The sequence below is a fragment of the Macaca nemestrina genome, chromosome 2 (assembly GCF_043159975.1).
Source record: "Macaca nemestrina isolate mMacNem1 chromosome 2, mMacNem.hap1, whole genome shotgun sequence".
NCBI lineage: Eukaryota > Metazoa > Chordata > Mammalia > Primates > Cercopithecidae > Macaca > Macaca nemestrina.
The window spans coordinates 161,833,895-161,845,644 of NC_092126.1; positions in this window are offsets into that span (position 1 = coordinate 161,833,895).

An 11,750-nucleotide genomic window follows, 5' to 3' on the forward strand; every position below is an offset into this window, starting at 1 on the left:
GAGCAAGTCCCCATCACTAAATAAAACCAAAAAGCCAAAAAAGAAAAAAGTTAGAGTGTGAGGAATTACCAACTATAGTTTTAGCCTTGGTTCATGCTCTCTTTCATATTTATATAGTCTCTGACTTGTAATGGACCCTGACTGCAATGTGATTCCTCAGAAACTTAGTAGCCTGAGTCTTTCAGTAGATTACACTGCCCAGAACCATGGCCATTCTCAGAGTGAGAACTTGGGAATTTTTAAGAAGAAATCAAACACGTTTCAGGAAGAGGAAATCTATGGAGTATTATAGGGACATTCCCATGAGAATGTGTCTTCCTCCACGGCAGGTCTTGAGGGTCCTTTCTTGTTAGGAGTTTATCCTGCCATCCCCATGCCCAGTCCTGAGGTTCCAGCCAGAGATGGCATAGGAAATACCCCAGCCATGTGCCACTCATGGACTATTTATTATAAGTGTAGAAAATCACAGAGAAGCAGTTTTGCACCATTCTTGTTCCTGTGCCTTGTTTTCCTCTTGGTCCTTTTTACCTGTATATCTAATTTATATGTTCGTATATATTGTGTATTGATTGAAGTCACTTTAAATCCTTCTTGGGAATGACACAGTATATAAATAAGAAAGAAAGAAAGAAACCATACCAAGCTGAACGTGCTGCCCCATTTAATAAATATCTGCTTTCCTACTCTGGTGCATTTGATTGGATTAAGCCACCTTCACCACTAAAGTTCAGAGAAGACCCCGACCAACCTAGGGAGTTCTGGAGCTACCGTTCTCCTGGCACTACTCAGCCTTTCAGAGCTGAGATTTCCCAAGCAGAAGCATCCAGGCAGGTCTTGCCACTCAGAGGGCCCCAGGAAGAAAGGACTGTATTTTCACTATAATAGGCTCTACCACCCACTCCCATTTTTCTCAGCTCCTTTGGAGGCTTCATGAATCCATGTGTGCTTGATGTAGAGATCCACACTGAGCAGACTGGAAGGAGATGGCCTGAGTGGAGGAGAGTGTGTGTGTATGTTCCTCAACAGTATCCTTATGTGCTCACTTTAGATCCTATTTATTGACACATCCATTTTCCCCCAGTCTCATTAATTTAATTACATGTGGAGAAAATAGGTAAAATTTCTGCATTAGGTAGACTTCTCTGGGATTTTTGATTATTCATATGTAATTGGATCTAAATTAGCAAAAAATATATATATTTACAGATAATGTAGACATAACATTCAGTAGGTGAGAGACTTCTGGTCTGGACAAGATGGCATTGTCCCATTTCCCCTGCTATGCCCTGCTAAGCACAACTTAATACATTTTGGAAATGGTACAGGGAAAAACCAAAGGAGAATTCTAAAGGGTGTTAAGAAGAAAGCAGGCTGGTTTGAAAACCCAGGACCAGAAGAACAGCACAGAGGCAGGGCATCTTATATCCCCCTAACTATCAGAAGGTGTTTCCTCACTTTCCATCTAGCAGCATAAGGTAGCCCAGTAGCTCACTCTTCCCCCTGAACCTAATGGAGTCCCTCTGGCAACCTCAGGCAGGGGGACTGATTGGAAGTCCTAAAAAAATAAGTGACCAGGGGAAACCCCTTCTTCCCTGCTGGGTCAGAAACTCCTCTTTTCCAAGGAAAGATACTGAGGTGGACAGGAGGAGCCAGTATGAGAAACGTAGGAAAAACAGGTGGTCCAGTTGAGGAAGCCTTTTTGCACAGGCCTAACACTCTCCTCTCCTGCCCAGAGATACTAGGATCGGCTGGTAGAACCAGGAAAAGGGATCCGTCATAGCCAACATCCCTGAAGCCAGCAACCTGATCACAGAAGCCACTTTGTAGAAGCAAGACCCTCCTCCCAGGAGAGAGATCTGGGCAGCTAGAGGCACCTGCAGGATTTGTCATAGCCCGACCTCACCAAGAGATACCTGGCAACCCAGTCAGAGAAATTCCTTCCGCCCTTTCAGGCAGCACTAACAGAGACCAGTGGGAGCCCTAGATAAACCAAGCAACTAAAATAACACTACAAGGGCTCTGAAAATTAAGCTGCCATTAGAATTACGGCCCACAAAAGTAGGCTAAAACTGTATGGTAAACCTAAACAGAGTGACTCCTTGTAAAATAAAATATTTAAATAGAAATGAGTCTCCTAACATAATAGGCAAAGTATTCAGAGTGCAAATCAAGAACCAATAAAATCACAACTTGAATGAAAAAGGCAATCAATGGATTCCAGCAGAGATGAACCAGATATTGGAATTATCTGATAAGAATTTTAAAGCAGGCATCATAAAAACAATGCAACAATCAATTACAAATTCTCTTGAAACATGAAAAAAACAGAAAAACCTCAGAAAAATAGAAGTTTTATCAAAAGGAAACATGAAAATTATAGGACTGAAAAATACAATAACAAACTGAAAACTCACTGGATAGGTTTAATAGTATGGTAGAGATGATGGGAGATAAAATCTGTGAACTTGAGGACAGAACAATAGAATTTACCCAATCTGAACAATAGAGAGAAAATAAACTGGAAAAAATAAACAAACCTCAGGGACCTATGGAACAATAACAAAATATCCAGCATTCATATTATCGGAGTAACAGAAAGCAAAGGAGAAAAAGGATAGGGATGAATGAGTATTTGAAGAAATAAGGCTGGAAACATTCCCAATTATATAGAAGACACTAACTTAGAGATTCAAGAAGCTGGATGAATCCCACAGAAGAAAAAATAATTCCATGCCCAGGCACATTATAAATTTTTGAAAACTAAAGACAAAGTCCTGAAAGCAGCAAGTGAGAAACAGTGCATTACTTGTAGGGGAACACCAATTTGAATGGATTTCTCATCTGAATCCATAAATAAGGAAGTGGCCAAATATTTTTTAAGGGATGAAAGAAAAGAATTGTCTCCTGTAATTCTAGATCTGGCAAAACTATCTTTTAGGAATGAAAGGATTATAAAAACATTCACAGATGAAAGAAAACTAAAAGATTTTGTGACTAGCCAGTCTACCCTTCAAAGATTAGCTAAAGGAAATTCTTCAAACAGAAAAGAAATTGTAAAAGAAGGAAACTTAGAACATCGGGAAGGAAGAAGAAACAATAGAGCAGAAATATGGGTTCATACAATAGACAATTTTTTCCTTATGGGTTTTAGAGAATATATTTTATGATTGAAACAAAAATTGGAACATCATCTGATACTTAAAACAATGATATTTAAAGGTGGGGAATCCAAAGGGACCTAAATGGAAGTGAGGTTTCCACACTTCATTTGAAGTGGTGAATATTGATACTAGTACATTGTTATAAGTAGCATGTGTAACACCCAGAGCAACCACTCTGAAAACTATACAAAGTGACAAACTCAGAAGTATTATAAATAAATCAAGATGGAATCTAAAACATGTTTAAATAAGCTGCAGAAAGGCAAGAAAGATAAAAATAAATGAGAACCAGAGGAGACAAATAGAAAATAAATAACAAAATAACAGACTAAAGTGCTAAAATGTCAGTAAATACCACACCTTAAATATAAATGGTCTAAATACACCAATCAAAAGACAGAGACTGGTAGAGTTAAAAACCATCCATAATCCAACTATGTGCTGCATATAAGAAACTTATTTCAAGTTCAAACACAGGTGAGTTGAAAGTAAAAAAGGGTGGAAAAAGATCTATCACATACACATTAATAATTTTTTAAAAAAACAGGAGTAGCAATAGTAGTGTCTGATAAAGTAGACTGCAAAGCAAAGAAAATTACCAAAACAAAGAGGGATATTATATAATGATAAGAGAATCAATTAGGAAGACACATTATACTAAATGCATACAAACTAAACCATAGAGCCTTAAATACCTGAAGCAGCAACTGATAAAGCTGAAATGAGAAATAGAAGAATCTATAATTATGGTTGGGAATTTCAACATCATTCTCCCCTTTCTCCAGTAACTAATAGAACTATGAAGTAGAAAAATCACCAGGATATGGAAAATCTGAGCCACACAATCAACAGGGTCTAATTAACATTTATAAGACATACCGCCTAACAATACATTTTTCTCAATTGCCCATGCACTATTCATCAAATAGAAAAAGACATAAAATATATAGTAAACTTGACAAATTTAAAAGAATTGCAATCATGTGCTCTGGCCATAATGAAATTAAACTGAAAATCTCTAACAAAGACAACAGGAAACTCTTGAAACACTTGAAAGTTAAATAACATACTTCTAGATAATCTATAGGTCAAACAGGGAGTCTCAAAGGAAATTAAAGAATAAATGGATATTGGGGGAACCAGCCCCCAATATTTCAATGTAGGTTCTTTTCTATTTTCCCTAAGTGTCAGCCTTTCTGAGAAATAAAGAGAAAGAGTACCAAAGCGAGAAATTTTACAGCTGGGTCTCAGGGGGTGACATCACATGTTGACAGGTTCCATCATGCCCCCAAGCTGCAAAACCAACAAGTTTTTATTAGCAATTTTCAAAGGGGAGGGAGCGTATGAATAGGGTGCGGGTCACAGAGATCACATGCTTCAAAAGGCAATAAAATATCACAAGGCAAATGGGGGCAGAGCAAGATCACAAGGCCAGGGCAAAATTAGAATTGCTGATGAGGTTTCATGTCCCACTATGCACACATTGTCATTGATAAACATCTTAACAGGAAACAGGGTTCGAGGGCAGACAACCAGTCTGACTGCAATTCACCAGGCTGCAATTTCCTAATCCTAGCAAGCCTGAGGGCACTGTAGGAGACCAGGGCATAGTTTATCCCTTATCTTCACCTGCATAAGACAGACACTCCCAGAGCGGCCATTTTAGAGGCCTTCCTCTGGGAATGCATTCTTTCCCAGGTCTGTTCCTTGCTGAAAAAAAGAATCAGCATTATTTCTCCTATTGGCTTTTGCAGGAGAAGAAATATGACTCTGTTCTCCCTGGCCCTGCAGGCAGTCAGACCTTATGGTTATCTCCCTTGTTCCCTGAAAATCGCCATTATCCTGTTCTTTTAGGATGCCCAGATTTCATATTGTTCAAACACACGTTTTACAAACAATTTGTACAGATAACGCAATCATCACAGGGTCCTGAGGCAACATACATCCTCAACTTACGAAGATGATGGGATTAAGAGATTAAAGACAGGCATAGGAAATTATAAGAGTATTGATTGGGGAAGTGATAAAAGTCCATGAAATCTTCACAATTTGTGTTCAGAGATTGCAGTAAAGACAGGCGTAAGAAATTATAAAAGTATTGATTTGGGGAACTACTAAATGTCCATGAAATCTTCACAATTTGTGTTCTTCTGCCATGGCTTCAGCCAGTCCCTCCATTCAGGGTCCCTGACTTCCCGCAACACATGGAACATTAAAGGATGGGTCAAACAGGGAGTCTCAAAGTAAATTAAAAGGATAAATGAAAACATATCAAAGTACGTGGGATACAGCTAAGAAGAAAATTCATAGCACTGTATACTTACATTAAAAATGAAGAAAGGGGCACTTGATCTCTCATGTTGCCCACTTGGCCTTCTTCCAAGTATACTTCCTTTCGTTCCTTCTCTAAAATTTTTAAATAAACTTTCACTCCCCCCCCCCAAAAAAAAGTTAAGAAAGGTGTCATGTCGATAATTTGAGTTCCTACTTTTCCTCAAAAAGAGCAAATCCAAATAAATAAAATCCAAAACAAGAAGAAGGAATAAAATAGTAAAGAGCAGAAGCCAATGAAATTGAAAATAGGAAAATCTTACTAAAAAATACAATGAAAGGAAAATATGGTTCTTCAGAAAACTGTAATAAAATCAATAAACCCCTAGCAAGATTGACAAAAATAGAAAATGAGTCACCAATATGAGGACTTAAACAAGAATTCGTATTTCAAATACTGCAACCATTAAAAAAGATAATAGTATTACATATGACTTTATGCTCATAAATTTGACAATTTAGAATAAATGGACCAATTCCATGAGAAACACAAACTACAAAAACTCAACTAAGATGAAATAGACAATCTAAATAGCCCTATTATTATTAAGGAGATTGAATTTTTAATTAAAAATCTCTCCAAAGGCCGAGCGCGGTGGCTCACACATGTAATCCCAGCACTTTGGGAGGCCCAGGGAGGCAGATCACAAGGTCAGGAGATAGAGACTATCCTGGCCAACATGGTGAAATTCTGTCTCTACTAAAAATATAAAAATTAGCTGGGTGTGGTGGCACATGCCTGTAATCCCAGCTACTCAGGAGGCTGAGGCAGGAGAATCACTTGAATCCAGGAGGTGGAGGTTGCAGTGAGCTGAGATCATGTGACTGCACTCCAGCCTGGCGACACAGTGAGACTCTAATGAAAAAAACAAACAAACAAACAAACAAACAAAAAAACCTCTCCAAAATAAAATCTCCAGGCCCAGATGGTCTCACTGAGTAATTCTACTAAACTTTTAAAAGGGAATTAACACCAACTTTACATAATCTCTTCCAGAAAATAGAAGAGGAAATATTTCCCAATGTATTTAAAAGGCCAGTACAAAGTCAAAGACATTACAAAAAACAAAAAAACCTAAACATCTCTCCTAGAATTAGAAGCAAAATCTTTTATAGAGTATTAGCAAATCTTTTAATACACCATGAACAAGTGGGATTTATTCCAGATAAGCAAGCTTAGTTCCCAGAATAGACCAAACAATCTTGAAAAATCTTGAAAAATAAAATTGGAGGATTTACATATTTCTCAACTTTAAAATATACTATAAAATAATCAAGATAGTGTGGTATTGAAATATTGATCAATATGACATAAACTGAGAGTTCAGAAAAAAACTCCTATAGCTGTGGATAAATTGATTTTTGACAAAGCTGTTAAGGCAATTCAATGAGGCAAAGACAGTGTTTTCTATAAATGGTGATAGACCATTTGTTTAGTTACATTCAAAAAGATGGATTTAGACTCTTACACCTTATACAAAAATTAACTTCAAATAGACAATAGATCTAAATGTAAGAGCTAAACCCCAAAAAGTATAAGAAAATCTTTTTTGTCCTCAGGTAAGGCAGAGTCCTTAGATATGACACCAATAGCATAATCCTTAAAAGATAAAATGTATAAATTCAATTTTATCAAAATGTAAAACTTTTTTATTTCAAAAGAATACCATTAAGAAAACAAAATACAAACTACAACCTTAGAGAACATATTTGCAAATCATATTTCTGATAAAGTACTTCTAACCGGAATATATCAGGAGGGCTTACAACTCAACAATAAGACAAACCCAACTTGTTTTAAGTGGGGAACGTTTAAATAGAGACTTCATCAAAGAAGATACAAAAATTGCCAACAAGCACATGAAAAGATGATATATATCATTAGGGAAATGAAAATTAAAACCACAGTGAGATAACACTTCATAACCACCAGAATGGTGAGTTAGTCGGCTAGGGTTGCCATAACAAAATATCACAGACTGGGTGGCTTAAACAACAGAAATTTACTTCTCACAGTTCTGGAGACTGGAAGTTCAAGATTAAGGTGCCTGCAGATTTGGTTTCTCCTGAAGCCTCTTTTCCTTGGCTTGCAGATGGTAGCCTTCTCACTTTCTCTCTCGTATGTCCTGATCTTTTCTTTCTAGGACACCAGTCAGATTGGAGTAGGACATACCCTAAATAGCCTGATTTTAAATTAACACCCTCCTTAAAGGACTTTTTTCCAAATATAGTTACATTCTGACGTACTGGAGGGTTAGTGCTTCAACATATGAATTTGGGGGGCAAGGACACAATTCACTCCATGATATGGTAGGCATATCCATGGACTTCTGTAATAAAAGGGAATAAATTACTGACATGCTGCAACATGGATGAGCTTCAAAAACATTATACTAAAGAAAAGAAGTCAGATACAAAGACTACATATGAGGTGATTCTATTTGTACAGAATGTCCAGAAAAGGCAAATCTGTAGAGACAAAGTAAATTAGTGGTCGCCCAGCACTGGAGTGGGAAGAGATGGTAAGTGAACATGAGGGTTATTTTCAGAGTGATAGAAATGTTCTAAAATTGTTTGTTATGATGGTAGAACAACTTTGTAAATTTACTAGAAATTGTTAACTTGTATAATCATAAGTGAATTTTCTGATTTGTATATTACACCTCAGTGAAAATTTTAAGCATAGTAGTTGAACATCATTCCAAGTATTTTTTCTCTGCTTATATAGAATGAAAGCAATAGAAAACCTTTCAAAATGTGTTCATATGAATGCTACTACTTTTAGTTTAAAAAAAAAAAAACAAAAAAAACTTTTGCTGGCTGCAGTGGCTCACACCTGTAATCTTAGCACTTTGGGGACCAGAGGTGGGGGGATTACTTAAGCTCAGGAATTACAGACTAGCCTCAGCAACATAGCGAGACCTCGTATCTACTAACAATAAAAATTAAAAAAAAAAAAATTAGCCAGGCATGGTGGCATGTGCTTGTACTCCCAGCTTGGTAGACTGAGGTGGGAGGATCGCTTGAGCCTAGAAGGTCAAGGCTGCAGTGAGCTGTGACCGTGTCACTGCACTCCAGCCTGGGCAACAAAGTGAGACCTTGTCCAAAAAAAATAAAAAATAAAAACTGTTTTGCTGGATTTTAACAGAAGAAAAGTAAATTGAAGGGAAACTAGAGGAATTGTTAAGCTTTAAATCTTTCATTTCAAGGGATTTTATTTCTTAAAAGAACCCTCCTAGATTACAAAAGGAGACAAAGAAAAACATGATGCAGTTAGAATCGTTGTGCTTTAAACCCTCAGGTTTCAAATGGACTTCCTGGTATTAAAAATGAAAATACTGGCACTCTCATACTTCCTCTAACATTACAGCTCTGCATCTCTCAACTTAGTTTTGTTGTTACAGTAAACAAAACTAGTTATGTTTATGTTAGAAAACCCAAAAAAGATAATCTTTATTCAGGGTTATTTTCCAGCTTCCACAGAAGGGGAACAAAGAATTCTGATGGTCATCTTAAAAATCAAAAGCTGTTCTGATCTTTTAGGATTCTGCAGAAAAAGAAAAAAGCTGCACTTTTTTATAGAGGACAGTGTTCATAGAGTTCACCTGAAGTTCAGGTACATACATACATAAACTAGCCAAGCCTTCAGATTTATTTTAATCATCTCAAACATATTTCACAATTTTTGACAAACATAAAAGTTTACATTTCAGATGAGTCAGACGGTTTGACAGCACCAGAGCCTTAATTTCTTTAGCTGAATGGAAGGAAAGGAGACAGAGAAATATAGTAGTAGGTAAACCTAGAGCATTGTCAAGTTTTATATTACTGGAAACCTCATCTGAATCTGAGGTTAGTAAATACAACCTGTATAAGTCTGTTTTCATGCTGCTGGGCAATTTACAAAAGAAAGAGGTTTAATTGGACTTACAGTTCCACATGGCTGAGGAAGCCTCACAATCATGGCAGAAAGCAAGGAGGAGCAGGTCACATCTTATGTGGATGGCGGCAGGCAAAGAGAGAGCTGTGCAGGGGAACACCCATTTTAAAACCATCAGATCTCGTGCAACTCATTCACTATCACAAGAACAGCACAGGAAAGACCTGCCCCCATGATTCAATCACCTCCCACCGGGTGCCTCTCAAAACATGTGGGAATTTAAGATGGAGATTAGGGCGGGGCCACAGCCAAACTGTATCATTCTGCCCCGGGCCATTCCCAAATCTCATGTCCTCATATTTCAAAACCAGTCATGCCTTCCCATCAGTCCCCCGAAGTCTCAGCTCATTTCAGCTTTAACCCAGAAGTCCAAGTTTAAAGTCCCATCTAGACAACGCTGGTCCCTTCCACCTATGAGTCTGTAAAATCAAAAGCAAGTTAGTTACTTCCTAGATACACTGGGGAAACAGGCATTAGGTAAATACAGCCATTTCAAATGGGAGAAATTGGCTAAAACAAAGGAGTACAGGCCCCATGCAAGTCTGAAATCCAGCAGAGCAGTCAAATCTTAAAGTTCCAAAATGATCTTCTTTAACTCCACATCTTGCATCCAGGTCACACTGATGCACGAGGTGGGTTCCCATGGTCTTGGGCAGCTCCACCCCTGTGGCTTTGCAGGATACAGCCTCCCTGCTAGCTGCTTTCATGTGCTGGCATTGAGTGCCTGTGGCTTTTCCAGGTGCATGGTGCAAGCTGTTGGTAGATCTACCATTCTGGGGTTTGGAGGACAGTGGCCCACTTGTCACAGCTCCACTAGGCAGTGCCTCAGTAGGGACTCTTTGTGGGGGCTCCAACCCCACATTTCCCTTCTGCACCACCCTAGCAGAGGTTCTCCATGAGGGCCCCACCCCTGCAGCAAACTTTTGCCTGAGCATCCAGGCATTTCCATACATCTTCTGAAACCTAGGCAGAGGTTCCCAAACCTCAATTCTTGACTTCTGTGCACCCACAGACCCAATACCACATGGAAACTGCCAAGGCTTGGGGCTTGCACCCTCTGAAGCCATGGCCTGAGCTCTATGTTGGCCCCTTTCAACCATGGCTGGAGCAACTGGGACACATGCCACCAAGTCCCTCAACTGCACACAGCAGGAGACTCTGGACCTAGCCCACAAAACCACTTTTTACTCCTGGGCCTCCATGCCTGTGATGGGCTGCCATGAAGGTCTCTGACATGGCCGGAAGAGATTTTCCCCATGGTCTTGGGGATTAACATTAGGCTCTTTGCTACTTATGCAAATTTCTACAACCGGCTTGATTTTCTCCCTAGAAAAAAATTTTTTTCCTATTGCATAGTCAGGCTGCAAATTTTCCAAACTTTTATGCTCTGCTTCCCTTATTAAACTGAACACCTTTAACGGCACCCAACTCACCTCTTGAATTCTTTGCTGCTTAGAAATGTTTTCTGCCAGATGCCCTAAATCATCTCTCTCAAGTTGAAAGTTCCACAAATCTTTAGGGCAGTGGCAAAATGCGGCCAGTCTCTTTGCTAAAATATAGCAAGAGTCACCTTTGATCCAGTTCCCAACAAGTTCCTTATCTCCATCTGAGACCACCTCAGCCTGGACCTTATTGTTCATATCACTGTTGGCATTTTTCTTAAAGCCATTCAACAAGTCTCTAGGAAGCTCCAAACTTTCCCACATTTTCCTGTCTTCTTCTGAGCTCTCCAAACTGTTCCAACCTCTGCCTGTTACCCAGTTCAAAAGTTGCTTCCACATTTTTGGATATCTTTTCAGCAACTCCACTGGTACCAATTTACTGTATTAGTCCGTGTTCATGCTGTTGATAAATACATACCCAAGACTGGGTAATTTACAAAAGGAAGAGGTTTAATTGGACTTACAGTTCCACATGGCTGGGGCAGCCTCACAATCATGGCAGAAAGCAAGGAGGAGCAGGTCACATCTTATGTAATAGCGGCAGGCAAAGAGAGAGCTGTGCAGGGGAACGCCCCTTTTTAAAACCATCAGGTCTCATGAAACTCATTCACTATCACGAGAACAGCATGGGAAGGACCTGACCCCATGATTCAATCACCTCCCACCGGGTCCCTCCCAAAATACGTGGGAAGTCAAGATGGAGATCTGGGCAGGGACAAAGCCAAACCATACAACAACCTTTCTTTAGACAGCCAGGTCATAAATACACTGTAACCCCTAGATCCTAGTATCAGAAAAAAAAAAAAAGAGTGATTTTATCATCTTACGGTTTTTGCAAAAGGTTCTCTAGAAGGCAATGTTCCTAGAGTTTGTTCA